Here is a 14,374-nt window from a genome sequence, read left to right on the forward strand (position 1 = left end):
AATGTTGAAGTAGAATATATTGTCTTAATGAGTTAGCTGATATAACAAACACCAGCAGATTGAATATTATTTGATGACAATCAGGTAAATTTATTTTATTTTTCATTCACGCATACTAGGTTATTAAACAAAATTGCCCCTTCTACTCATTTATTCTCATTACTTATTTGATTTGAATTTTATAGCATTTTTTTAAAATCTGATTTGTAAAATGTGTGGAAAACAAGGAATTTTAAAAAAATGATAATGATCTTCCAATTACAAATTAAAAATACTAACACACTTAATCAAACAAAATTGCTGCATTCAATTTTTATTTCACATAAATATTTGTGAAGGTTATTATATCCGATGGATATGATGTCACTGTCCTTGAATAACATATTTATGTCACTATTAAAAGTATGATTCATGCAGGTATTTTTTAGATCACAGATTTCAATCAATGATTGAGATTAAAACATTACTGATAACAGAAAATTTATTATTAACAATAATAATAAAAGTACAAACACATGCAACAGAATATATGATAAATAAATTATTCACAAAAATAACAGCTAACAATCAACAATACACTTATAACATTTACAATAATAATTATTATTTTTAAACTTTCCTAATCTGGACTTTGCTAATTTCATGTAATCATGAATCTTGGTCTATTTATGATGAAATGATGTTTAATGATATTACTAGCTTCAGTAAAAGTTTATTTTAAATTATACTACCTAATAAATTTTTAAAACTCATGTTATAATACTATAGTGGCTCGAAGATGGATATGAGAGCTTCTGAAAGCAATATGACGTAACTGTTAATTTTAATAAAATCATTAAATTTGGTTTAGTTTGTTGAAAAAAGTTCCATTAAAACATGTTTATAAAAATAAATAATATTTTTTTTAATACTATTTTTTACATATTTATTATATATTTTTTTACTTTTGAGGGGGAAGGGGAGGGCAATTATGAGGACTGGTTTTACTTCAGTTCAATATTGGGCTTCAGTTTAATATTAGTTACGTCTATAGAAAATAGATTTAAAATAGGAGCTTAACAGAGTAGCTCTCACCAAACCAATTAAAGTATTTGGAGATAGTAACTCAAAACAGGTTCCTTTGTAATTAGAATTGAGTTAAGGAGTTTAGCATTTTGTTTCATCTAAGTAATTTAAAGTTTAATATTTATTCAGTACAGTAGTGTACAAAGCTTATAAAAATTGAGGTGTCATTATTCATAAAGGAATTTAATTTTATTAATATCACTTTTATACAGCTGTACTTTTCATGTTACATTCCATATGAAATTTAATTCTGTAGTCTGGAATTTTCTACCAAACTCTGTTATTTGTAAAAATTGAAGTTCAAATAACATTTTTAGAATTTATTAATTATAGGAAATATGAATTTTACTCTTTTAATTTATTGCATCATATACTAGAAAAGGAATTTTAAAAATTAATTTATAAGAAAAAAGAATTGTCTACCCAATATTAAATTTATTCATAAATATATCAATATTAATATAAAAAAAAAAATTAATATTTTTAATATAAGGAAACAATATCTTTATAAAAACGATTAATGATTTTTACTTATTAAATTGAACTAAACTGAGTTCTTTTATTTTGTTTTCTCCAATTATTTTTTCTCTTCTTTTTTTTAAAAAAGGCTTTAACACTGAATTATCATAGTATTTAAATTATAAATTTTGTTATTTATATGAATTCATTTTGTTATTATTATGCTATGATGACAATTATGAGTATAATATATTTATGTTAGTGTGGTGATAATGATCTTGTTTTATAAGAGCTTTATGTAATAATGACATCTGTTGTAATTATTAGTATGTTCAGTGACAGTACTGTATAACTGTTTCTGTTATATTGTTACTGTTCTTGCAATTCTATTATTTTTTTACTTTGGTTTTGATAGTACATATACTATTAGTGATAATGTTGCTATAAGACTGCAATTATATGTTGGCTGTACAAAAATTATTAAAGTAAAATTGAGTACAACTATTATAATGTATAATTTTATGTAAAATTAATTATTAATTATGCAATTCTTGTACTCTTATTTTGTTTTAACTGCCAGAATTACTAGGTTAGTTTGTGCAATTACTCTACTGTGATTTTGTTAAAACTTTATCTAGGCTTAAATAAATACAATGCTAATGGATTTTTTCTGTTTATATATAAAAAAATAAATAGATTTAAAAGCCAAAAACCAACAGAGCATCATAGGAGAGGAAGGGGTGAAAGGTAAGAGAAAGGATCAAAGATACAGTCCCTCTAAGTAGTCACAATCTCTATATGGCCAATAACATCTCAAGATCAAGGTATCTTTACCCTGGATGGAAGTAGCGTATTATTGATAAACAATTTTGTACTGACCGACTCAAGTATATACTGTAACTGTAACAAATGATTTTTCTTTGAGATGCTCAAAAGCTACTATATAAGAATACTAGCGGGGTTTACTTGGGGAAATGCTTGTCCATATCCATAGTTAGTATATAACATGTGGAAGCATGTAAGTAGATTGTTTAACTTTCAGTAATTCATGCTTTAAAATTATCAACAAATGCATTTTATGGCTAAACAGCACACATTTCTATATCTCTTCATTTATACACTTTCCAAGTTTATTGAACATCACTTTAATTCTGATATATTTTTAACCAGATTCAAAGTGAAAAATTCCAAATTAGTTAAGTTTAATTTACAACAGTTAATAATAACTTCACACATATTAAAATTATTATTGTTTAAAATTAAATTATATTATTAATAAAACATAAATCTATATTTCCTTAATTTACAAATAAAACACAATGAAATCTATTTATTATATAATAACTGACAGTTATAAAATATTAAGTAAAAAAGCCACTAACTGTTACAATAATAAACATGTAATCAATGTAATACAGACAAATAAGTAAGCTAATTTAAATAAATTTTTTAAGTTAAATCCTAACTTGACAAATTCGTTTAAGTATAAAACGGCAATAAAGATTATTAGCTGACTTTAATTTTGTTCCCAATACATGAAAATTTGTCCACACTGAAAATATAAATATATATATACAAATGAACACATGTCCATTTATATATGTATACATATAAATGATTTGATATTTAAAAATTTCATATAATTTGTTATGCTAATTGAGATGAAACAGGCTTGTGATGCTTTTATCAATAAGCCTATTGTAGTTCAGGAATAATTTTGGAAATATTTGTATAAAATTATGCAGTTAATTAATTAGTCAAGTCACAACTGACTAATTTTTTCTGACTCTTACTAGCTAAACATAATTATTTTTTGAGGCACTGTACCATAGTGGTTAGATTATTGTAATTTAGATTGAAAATAAATGAATTACAGGTTAAGTCTTTTTTTAATTATACATAGATTTTTCATATACCAAATAAAAAAAACAATTTAATGAAATTATTAAAAAATATCAAGAATCAGCCGCCAAATTAAATCGTTAGATTACTTAAAAAAAGATAAAAAAATCATAACAATCTCAAATCAGCCATTTAAGTAGTGAATTATTAAAACATTCTCTTTTCCATCAACAAATATAAATCAGCATAAAACATATTTGGTGATAGATTTATTTTAAACAAAAATAAATTAGCAATGGTAAATTATGTTGACCTTTTTGAAAAAAAAAAACCTAATTCCAAAAACTGAAACTTGTAGTTTACTTTAGGGTATTTTATAATAAAAAGTCTTGGTTATTTAAATTAAAAAAGTTTAATCAGAATATTTATCATGTAACTTTTAACAGATATCTTTTTAATTGGTACATTTTTACATTATTCAGCAAGGTAATATAAGAATCTATTTAAATAAATTTGAATTATAAAAATATCACAAAAAAATTTATTAACAATATACATATTTTAGTTGAAAGTAACTTTACTTGATAAGGACCTCAATCCCAGGATGTATTTTTTGGGGTTCTTATGTCCTTATTACAGATCTAAAAAATATCTAGGCAAAATTCACATAACATTCCAGAGAAGAAAGGAACAAGGATAAGAAGTAGTAGATAGTGAAAGCAATGAATTACCAACAGAGGGACTATGAGATGAGACAAACAAATCCATTCATTCAGGTGTCAATTCTATCCACAATGCTTTGTGAGACTGAAGTATCTGTGACAGATATAGTCCATAATATCAATCAACAATACTGTAATGGTCATCTAAAATATATGCTACACATATTTATTTTCTACCAAAAACTAGAGACCAATCCAATAACAGGCTCAAGATTCTGTTTTTAAGGTGTAAGTAAGCTCTGAAAGGAAATCTTTGATCATCCTAAGATTTGAGTGACAAGTTGAAGTAACCAACTGAATTATAAAATGAAACTTAACTACAAAATTTCAGCCAGATTTCCAATGGAGAGTAAACAATATATTACATGAAGTTTATCTAAGGAATGCTTATCAGAAGTGAAAATAAGAAGACCAAATTATACTATCCAATGGAGCTAAAAAAAAAATGCTAATAAAGGTTAAAAGGTAGCTAAAATTATCAGTTGTAGTGACTTATGAATATTTTTAAAACTTAAAACCAAATTATAAAAAGACTGTGGGGGATATATATATATATATATATATATATATATAAAGTGAAATCCTTCAAAATGAAATTTCTATGTTTAGAACTGTTTTAATTAGTTAATAGTACAATTAAACATAATTTAAGTTTTATGTACTTTTATTTAGTTTGCAGCTTGAAAATTAGTTAGCATTCTGCTTGTATGCTTCAAAGAACAATTAATAAGTGGTAACTAATCATTGATAAATAAAACCTATTCATCCATTTCAATATCAATAGCAAGGAGCAAAAATTTTATTTATAAGGAACAGAAAAAAGATCTACGATATATTTTAGCTTCAAAACAGCTCAATTCTGAATGGATGGAAAAGTAGCAATCTCAAGGAGGGAATGAGGATCTTCTGCTGTCTACAGTTCAAGATACATATTTACTTCTGTCTCATGCTGTATGATGTCTCTGCTAATGAATTCAATATCTTCCTGAAGCCTTTCACGTTTGACAAAAAAAAAAAATCAAGGTATTCTTTTCTTCAATTACTATGGGAATGCATCTAAGAAGTAACATGAAGGATAATTTTTAATTAATTATTTCTAAAAAAGAATTTTAGCAGTATGAATAGTGTTTCCTGGCTTTATCTGATTGGTACTTCAGCCATTAGGAGTACCATGCAGATATTGTACATGAAAAGGAGTCCCTGAATCATTTCATAAGCAGCCTCCTGATAGGCACTTCCTCAGCATGGAGAACCCAGCAGGATCAGCTCTACACTTACAAAATAATAAGGAAGAGGGGTCAGTAGGATAAGGAAAAGGGGTGAGCAGTTTATCATCCTGCCTAGAACCAACTTAATGGTGTACCCATCTTTTAACACCAAAAGATACAGCAACAAATTTAAATAACTTTTTTTTGAAGAAGATAATGACATATGATTTGGTCAACCTGATGGTTAGATGTGTTTCTTCTTCCAGGAAAAGGCATCTATCTTACCAATATGGAACTTGATCCCATCAAACCAGTGTGGGTTGTGTAAACACAAAAATTTCACAGCTTTCTTATGTCTTTCATTTACTTTTAGTACAGATGCTCCTTGATTCTAGAGAAGTTACGTTTTGAAATGATCATTAACAAGGCACAGGGGTAGTCTTTTAAGAACCCATTTATGGATTTGAAGATAACAATTTTTTCAGGTCAGATCTATGTAAACTATTCCAGGATAATTTCTACCGATTCTATGTTCATTTTGCAAAAGAACTCTCAAGTATATCTTTTTAAATAGTCCATTAAAAAGAAAACAGGAGTTACAAAATAAAATATTGTAACTTCTGGTTAATTTGGACTTCTGTCGATCCAGAAAGAATATGTTACTTAATTTGTAAATTTCTGGGTTTCCAGTGTAGTTAATATTTATAAAATAGTTATAGAATCCAGAATAAAAACTGTTCACAGTATGTTATCCATGTTCCACTACAATTTTTTTAGTGCGTAATCATTTTTTTTCAGACAAACAATAAAATTAACTACCTAATTGACAACAACTGGGCAATTGTCGCAGGGATCCTAAATATGCATTACTTATATTTAATTCATATAAATGAACAATAATATAAACTTTTGAATGATTTTATTATATAGGGGGAGATTGTTGTACCTTGGATCAACCTTAGGTTTCTCAACAGGTGGTGCTACCTATGTAACAAAAGTGACACTAATTGAATGTTTGATCATCTTTATACAGTGCAAGCCTGTTGAGAATCAATTTGTTGTTTATATTTTCAAGAGAGTTGCAAAATAAGTTTTTGACTTTGAAAAGTAACACATTTTAGTTTTATAAAATATTTTCTAACTAGTATATTAATGTATGGAGTGTTTTAATCATAGTTCATCTGAAACATTGTTTGTTGGTGAGTAATATGATATACTATATTTCATCATTGTACCTAACTTAGAAAGCACAGGTTATTTTGTTTGTAAAAATGCACCATCAAGTACTTTGGATTAAAATATCATGTACCATGATGTTGACCTATGATCACTGATCATAGATACATGATGTTTTATTTTGTTTTTTTTTGCAATGCTGCAAAGTAAATCAGGGAATAAAAGAATTCCCACTGATCCAGAGTCGATGAAAAAAGCCGTTGAAGCTGTGACTGCATTCCCTGACAAACGGATTTCAATAAGACAGGCCTGCAAAGTGTTTAATGTAAAATTTGCTACTCTTGTACGAAATCTCAATGCTTTCAAAACATCTGATGAAGAAAACTTCACATACAATACAAAGTACAATGTTAGGAAAGTATTTACTGGAAAAGAAGAAATTAAATTAGAGGAATATATTACGAATATTGCTAAAATGCAAGATGGTAAGACAAAACAACAGGTACGTGAATTAGCTTTTAAGTTTTCTGTTGCAAACAAGAAAAAATAATTCGTTTAACTGAAATGAACATAAGCTTTCTGGTGAAGAGTGGATGAGTTAATCTCTGAAAACGACATTCTGAAGCCCTAGCAATAAAAAACCCCGAAAAAACTATTGTGTCTCGCTCTACTAGTTTCAATAAAACCAATGTAGGGAAATTTTTTGACAATTTAGAAGATGTCCATAAACGTTTTGGTTCATTCTCTCCAGAAAGTATATGGAATCAAGATGAAACTGGAATATCAAGTCTAAAACCCATAAAAAAACTTTGCACGTAAGGGTGCAAAACAGGTTGGGAGCATGGCACAGCTGGTAACATAATTCACAAGCATCAATGCTATAGGGAATCACATACCCCCCAATGTTAATATTTCCAATAGTCAATCTCAAAGATCTCATGTAGAAGGGGTTTCCTTCAGGTACAACTGGTGGAGCTAACTCTTCAGGTTGGTCAAATGAGGAGATATTTTAAGATTATGGAACACTTTATAAAACATACTAAACCTACAAAAGACAAACCTGTGTTGTTAATAACTGACAACCATGAGTCTCACCTTGCATTTGAAACTTTGGATTTAGCATCTAAAGCAGAGGTAGTGATTTTGACTTTTCTGCCCTACTGCTCACATAAGCTTTAACCCCTTGATCTTTCTATTTCTCCTTCAAAGCAAACTATAATCTGGGAGTTGAAGCTTGGCTAATCAACGACCCTGGAAATACAGTTGATATTTACAGTATTGGAGAAACTGTTGGGCAGGCTCTTCCTTGAGCATTTACCACAAGTAACAAAACCAGCCGCTTCAGAAAGTCAGCAATATACCCACTCGACAGATGAGTGCTGAGTGATGATGACGTTTTGCCATCTTATGTGACTGATTGCTTTTCTTTAAGGGAAGTTTTATGCCACACTGATAAAAGTTCATCTCCAGTTGAAACATCTTCAAAGAGGAACGAAAATAGGCCTAGCTTTTTTGAGGAAACTGTCACAGGGGGGCTCAACATCAGCAGGATTTTCATTTTCACAAAATGAAAATTTGGAGTCAGTTAATTTAAATATTAGACTTCTAGTCACTCCAGAAGAAATTCATTCTTATCTTAAGGCTACAGCCTGAAAGAATGTACAAACAGGAAGAAAAGCAGGATGGTCAAAAATTGCTATGGACACTCCTGAAAAAGATGAAATCTGGAAAGAAAAAGAAAAAAACACAAAAATGTGCTGATGTGTACAAAAAACACAACAGAAATAATAAGAAAAGATGTAAGCTCATTAAGAGACTGAATTTTGATAGTGAATCTGAGGGTGAAGAAATGAGTCTGTCTACTGAAAATGAAGATGCTGTCACAAAATTTATGAACATAATAAACCAAGAAGCATCAGAAGTTCAAGAGGAGATGAATTGAAATGAAAAATTATGAAAACGTTGATCATGTTTTGATAGTATTTAGCAAAAAGAATAAGCTACCAGAGCATTATATTGGAAGAATAATTTCTAAAGATCAATATGATGTAGAATATCAGCTTCAATTCTACAAACGGACTGGAAATATCAGTAAGTTTATAGAAGAACCAGAAGAGTTTGATGTCATAGGAGAAGACAGTATGGTTAAGCTACCAAAACCAGTTCAGTTGAGTGGTTCAACAAGACCTCAAGGGCAGTTGTATCCAAGTTGACTTCTCAAACTTCAATGTGAAATAAAAAAAGTTAAAAGAAATCTTTAATGATTTAAGTTTAATTCTTCATTACTTTAAAATACATTTGTAATTATAATTTTAGCTTACCTTTTAGAATTAATTTATAATTAAGTTAAAAATATTTTTAATTAAGTTTGTTTAAAATATTACAAATTCAAATTTTAACTTGTCCATTTATCCTACAAGAAATCAGGGTTATATTTCCTATGAATTTTGTAAAAAAATGAATAAAATAATAAATAAACATTTTGTATTTCAAAATAACTTAATTTATTATTTGTTTTTCAATGTTCTTTCTCATTATTCCAGGTGCACGAAGTGATCCAAGGTGCACAAGGGTGTGATCAATGGTATACTATGGTCTTGTATTACTGATCAAATGTCATAAATAGAGAAAATACTTTTTTTTTTGTAAAATCCTTAATATATCCTAGCTTTCCTAAAATATCATAGTGCATGGAATAGTTGAGGGGGGGGGGGGGGTGAGACATCTAAATATTCATTTCATAAAATAGTTATTTTAAAAGTTGAAATGTAAATTGTGATCCTAGGTACAAAGATCTCTTTTATATATATATATATATATATAAAATGCAAGGAAAGAATCATGAAAAAATTATAATAAAAAATAAAGAAAGTTAAACATCAATTTAGAAAGGAGTGAGACAAAGATGTAGTATATATTCATTGTTTTTTAAAATTGTACATGTATTTATTTAAGCTGTATATAGTGTTTAATTGTATAAGCTTCTTCTACAGATGAAGTAATACTAGAACTGAAAGAAATATTAAATGACATGGAGTTATTACTTGGAAGAAATTTAATTTTAAAATAAGTAATACAAAGTATGACAGAAAGGATAATGAGGTAAGTAAATAATAAGATAAGTGAACATAATACACTAGAAATTACAGAACCTTTGCTATTTGGGAAGTAAAATTAAAAAGGATAGATAAAATAAGATAGAGATGAAATGCAGAAAGGCCCAAGCAAGATAAGCTTTAATGGAAAAAAGAAGTCTGCAAGCATGAAATATAAGTGTTAGAAAGAAAATCTTAAAGATATCTGCATGGAGTGTTGCATATTACTGATTGAAAGAGCAAAAGGAAAAAATAGAGGTTTTTTCAAATGAGATATTACAGAAGATTGTCAAAAAAATTGGAAATGAAAAGTTCTTGAGATAAATAGTAGATAGAGAAATCTGTGACAAAATTTTGAAAAGAAATGATTTGGTTAATCAGTCATTTATTAAGACATAAAGGTTTAATTAATTTTGTAGAGGATAGAGCGTTGCAGGATGTAGTAAATCTGATGTTAAAAGTTTAGCACAGAACAGAAAATTGTGGAGAAATAACATCAATCAAACTGTAAACTACATTTTTTTTAAGAAAAAAAAAATTATTAATATATATATATATATATATATAATAAAACTTGTCTTTGTGATTTTTTTTTAACCTCCAGGACCACCCTTAGGTACTGCTTCAGAGGATAAGATGAATATTTTGTAGCGTGTGAAAATGCCATGCCTGACCAGGATTCAAACCCGGGACCCCTGAATGAAAGGCCGAGATGCTACCACTTACGCCATGGAGGCCAGCATTGTCTTTGTTATTGGAATAATCAAAGCAACAGAGGAATCTCTTCCAACTAAAAATCAGAAATACGAATACCTGGTGGAGTGCCAAATGCAATGAAAAATAAACATACTCTAACAAAGTTCAAATCAAATCCAACACAAACTAGCTTACAGAAATTCCAACAAGAGGGGAAAGTATCTTTCAGCATAATCAAAAACAAAAAGAGACAATATGAAAAACAATCCCTTCAGCAAATATAAGAGAATTTTATTAAAAACAACTCAAGCGATTATTACCAAATTTTCAAAAGACATATTTACAGGATATGAACCCTCAAGTCTAAATTTCTGAAACAAATCAGAAAAATTAGGCATGAATGACTAGATGAACTTCACAATTTTAGCATAATACTTCAAAGAACTTCTTAACTGAGAAAAACCCTTCAAAAATCAAAATTAAACACTTAGAAATAATTCCACCAGAGTCAGATCCTCTAACAACAGAAGTCCGACAGGCCATTAAAATCCTCAAGAACAACAAATTTGGAGATGACGGGATTACATCTAAACTTCTAAAATTAGGTGAGAAAAAGTAACAAAACACCTCCTTGCAATTATGAAAGAAATTAGGAATACACAAAGCATCCCAAAAGACTAGAAGAGGGCCCTAATACACCACCTTTCATAAGAAAAGGGACATATCAAATATGAATAACTACAGAGGAATTTCCTTACTATCAGTCCTGTACAAAGTCTTGTGCAAGATATTACTAAACAGGATAGAATCAATTCTTGACACTCAAATAAGGCAAATATCAAGGATTTAGGAAGTGAAGAAGCTGTTCAGAGCAAATTATTAACCTTAAAATATAATCAGAACATGAAATGCCCAACCACATGTAACATTTACTGACTTTAAAAAAGTATATAACTCAAAAGATAGAGCATGCTTAATCAAAACTCTGGAAGAATTTGAAATTAACAGGAAAACTAGAAAAATCCTAAAACAAACACTTGCAGACAGTAAATCTAGAGCAAAATTTTGAGACGAGCTCTCCTAACTGTTTGAAATCCGTACAGGCTTGAGACAAGGTGACAGAATCTCCCTGATTCTCTTTACCATAACTCTAAAAAAGATAATGAGAGACATTGGGAGAATGCAAACAAAACAAAATCAAGGGAATTACTTTTGGTGGCTCAGTTAAAGGACTAACAATATATGCATTAGCTTTTGCAGATGATATTGCTCTTCTACCCACAAACATTAAAGATGGGATTAAACAAATAGAAATCCTAGCAAAACATGCAGTTAAATTCGGTCTACAGATGTTAAAGAGGAAACTAAATTCATGCCCAACCAACATAAAGAAAGTAACACACTGTACATAAACACAGGAAATATAGAAAGAATAAAATATTTTAAATAAAAAAATTAATTTTGCCAGTTGTGTTCAACCCTTGGCGACTCTAATTCCTTGGAATATTCCTGGCAGGTTTTATGGATGGTTTGCCATTGCCTTCTACCTAGGAAGTACAATAATGGACAATGGAATAGAGAAGGAAGCAATTAAACTTTGAATAGGTAAATTAAAAAGGGTACAAATCTTAGCACAGAAACTGTACAACAAAACGTACATCTCTAGAAACACAAAACTACGACACTAAAATAAAGTGACAAGAATAGAAGTATAAAATGGAGCAGAAACACTTTACTTCAAAAACAAGGAACTTGAAAAGAAAGAAAGAATCTAAGAAAGATTCTAGGGGGAAACAAGAAATGTGGTGAAAAATGGTTTAAAAATCAGTATTGAAAACATCTATCAATGTATTACATCAATAAAAATAGAAATTAGAAAAAGAAGGCTAATGTTTTTGGACACTTTATAAGAATGGACGACAGTAGACTAACCAAAAAAATCTTTAAAATTATATGCCACAGAACATTTCCCTACCTCTGGAGAGAAGAAATCAAGGAAGACTTAACTGAACTTGGGACTCTCAGAAACGAATGTACTAGATATAAGCAAGTACAGGAAAAATTAATAACTGAATTGAAGGAATTCCAGGGAGCTAAGAAAAAAAACTAACATCCAAACATATGGCAAAAATGGCAGAAGGCAGAACAGCCTTAGAAAAGAAGAAAATATGAAAAAGAATTTTTGTGAGGTCACCAGTAGGCCAATTAACACTTAGTAATATATACATATAACTACAAAATACGTAAAAATATTTAATTATATGTAAAAAAGATTCTTGTTAGAGGAGTTCCAATATAGAATTTCAAAACTGAGATAATTATAAATTGTAAGTTCAGTTGTTATAAAGTAATATTACATGATTACAGAGAAAACAATTTCCACTCAAATCATAAATAATTATTATAGATGGCTCTCAGTATTTTTTTATATTAATATTTTTAACGGAAAGTAACTTTACTAATATATTCTAGAGAAATTGCATGTGAAACAAATTCACTTTTCCCACATGGTAACAAAAGTCCATGACCAGCAATTCTTTCAATTAATATCATACCAATAACAATGGTGTATATACTGAGTGTTTGGTTTAGACTAAATAATAATTATAAATATTTTAGTTAACTTAAATATCATAATAAATTAAACCTTACTAATTTAAATTTTCTAAGAACTTACGTTGGTAACTCATCTTTTCAGTTGCAGAAGGGTGGTGGTCACAGTCTCAAGACAGCTTAGGCTGGAATAGGTTATACAAATATGGCCGAGAGTTATCCTCAAATGTCAATGTATACATTTTTCCATGGATTCTTTTACTACAACAGATTCTCACAGGTTTTAAATACTGCCATTATTTCTTGTGAAATACAATAAGAAATTCATAAATTCTTTTGTTACATCAAAAACACTGCTATTCACTTGCAATTTTTAGAGTAAACTAACTGGTATACTGATGGTCCCAAACTAATGTGTGGCATTTTTCAAAAGTTACTATTTTATCATTTTATCTAGGTACAAGTGTAAGATTATAAAGAGATTATCCATAATAAAAATTAACGATTTGATTTTTTACACATTTAAATGAAACTTAGTCTTTATGTATGAGGTAATATAAAGAGGAAATAAAATAATAACTATGTATATCCACTCCAAAACATGGTATATGACTTATACAAAATAATTAACATAAATATTATCAAGTATAAATTTAATATTTTAACATAGTATTATATATATATATATATATATATATATATATATATATATATAAAACAGATTAATAAATCATTTATATTTAATAGCTGTAAATTCAATATCATACATTTTTTTAAATAAAAAAAATATAATAAAAGATCATATTAACTGAAAAACTATTTCTATTTGCTCATTTTAATGCATAGGAAAGAATACATATATCCTTATGTATATACTCTATAAACTGAATAACTAAACTAATCTAAATGTCATATATAAAATACATAAGTTAAATGGTATATTTTATATTGATTTATTTTATATATTGTATATTATTAGTTTTCTATTTTCACTAAACATACATATAATGTGTACACCAGCATAACAATTAGTGCAGTAATAATTTCTTTTATTTCTATTCAAGTCTACTTAGACTACATGTAAAAGAATAGTATTTATTTATATATACTTAAAAAAAGTTAATAGCAATTTCCAGTTATTTGAAATTCATAATCATTACTACAAGCTAAAATGCAATGGCCATCAATATTATTTTTTGTAAAAATGGAAAGGAATAAAGCAAAAACAATAAAAAAAATGGCATAAACTAAAGAGTTGCACTAAACAGCTGAATAACCAAATAAAAATAATAAATTTAGTTAGATAATCAGAATTGGAAATTTTAAATGATTTTAAGCTAAATTTATATTTGGGAAAAAATTGACATTAATCTTGTGCTTTTTTACATTTATTAAAGAAAACAGCTTAAAATAATTAATTTAAAAAATCTGTAAAAATCAATTTTAAATACATTTCTGGTTTAAATTAAACGGTTGTAAATGACCTGACAAACAAGAAAATATTACAGCCAATATAAGGGTCAATAATAATAAGTTCCATACAAGTATATTAAGTAAA

This window comes from Lycorma delicatula, chromosome 4 (assembly GCF_047948215.1).
Source record: "Lycorma delicatula isolate Av1 chromosome 4, ASM4794821v1, whole genome shotgun sequence".
In the NCBI taxonomy this organism is placed as follows: domain Eukaryota; kingdom Metazoa; phylum Arthropoda; class Insecta; order Hemiptera; family Fulgoridae; genus Lycorma; species Lycorma delicatula.